The sequence below is a fragment of the Tupaia chinensis genome, unplaced genomic scaffold, assembly GCF_000334495.1.
Source record: "Tupaia chinensis unplaced genomic scaffold, TupChi_1.0 Scaffold000099_1, whole genome shotgun sequence".
Taxonomy (NCBI): domain Eukaryota; kingdom Metazoa; phylum Chordata; class Mammalia; order Scandentia; family Tupaiidae; genus Tupaia; species Tupaia belangeri.
Window position 1 is genome coordinate 6,260,729 of NW_006159563.1, and position 1,325 is coordinate 6,262,053.

The following is a 1,325-nucleotide window of genomic DNA, read 5'->3' on the forward strand; positions in this document are numbered from 1 at the left end:
ATCACCCCCCAGGGGGGATGGTCACGCCGCAATCCCTTCTCCTCCATTCTCCTCTCGGGATCTTGGGCATGCACGCACACGCGCCCAGCGTGAGTTCCAAGCCACCGGGTCCGGGACACGAACCGTGGTCGACTACATGGGAGTCCAGTGACATAGCCATTATGCTAACTGCTGGTTCCCTCCATGGACTTTTTGAAGACCCTGTGGCTTACAGCCTCTTCTCAGACAATGGAGCAAACTCTACCAAAATTGTAAAGCAAAACTATAGCCCAGACATCACAGCTGTGGGGTGACATTCATTTGGGTAATTTTAAAGCTTTCATGAGGATATAGGTAGTTTGTTTTTAGGGGGAAGAATAAAACCATTTCCTGAGAGGCCAAAGTTCTTCTTGGGTTCTGTGGTCTCTTGAGGAACAAGTTAACTAAGGCCATGGTTGAGGGAGATAAAGGCCAAAATTTGTACTGGTTCTGTGAGCTGTTGAGATTTATTCCAGGGGCGAGGAGTAGAGCACACTCCCCTGTCTGCTTGAAGAACTTTCCTCTGTGTGGGTCTCCATGCTGGACATCTGGCTGGCTGGCTATGTCTGGACAGGGGAGACGACAGCCATCTGGAGTGCCAAGGTAGAGTTCCCTGAATAATGGTGTCCCACTCCTTGCCCACACATGGTCTTCCTCCCATGTGTGCGTCTGACTTCCTGCTGTTTGTGTACTGAGGTCTGTCAAATCTGTGGTGTGCTCATCCTTGGCCTAGACTCCTCAGAAGCCTCAGTGAAGACAGGCGTGGAGGCTGGCTGGAGAGCTGCCATTTCACAGGTCTTCCTGCCACATCCTGGGGGGCAGTGCCCAGTCCCCCAAGGGTGAGTGTATGGTCTGATGTGGGGGACTCAGAGCAGTCGGCCCAGCTTGTGCCATGAACTGGCCTCCAGAGAAGGCTGTCGTTCATGTGGGTGTGTGACCTGCCCTGTCCCACCCTGAGGTGCAAGGTCCTGCCTGTGGTATCAGAGTCTGGCAGCCAGGAGTGGCAGAGTATCTGTGGTTGGTATGTGGGAGTCCTCCCCACAGGCTTGGCAGGGGAGGACTCCACCTCCCAACTTACTGCACTGGGGGCAGGGCCTGATGCGTAGTGGGGGAGGCAGGTGTGCAGGCCTGCAGAGAGGAGAACTGGGGGCTGGTGGAGGGACTGCTCCTGGGTGGGTGGGTGTTCTCTCTCACAGCTCTGTCCTTTCCCCTAGGACAGTGCTGACTGTGCATGCTGGTGGGCGAGGGACTCTCAGGTCATCCTTGCCCTTCTCATCCTGGCCTTCGCTGCTCCTACAGACTCCGCT

General features: G+C 55.3%; 1 protein-coding gene across 4 annotated transcripts in view; it reads left to right on the forward strand.

The window, feature by feature from the left end:
* The window catches only part of LHFPL2 (LHFPL tetraspan subfamily member 2), a 164,755-nt gene that overhangs the window by 102,372 nt on the left and 61,058 nt on the right, over window positions 1-1,325 (forward strand). The gene's annotated exons all lie outside the window — the stretch shown is intronic.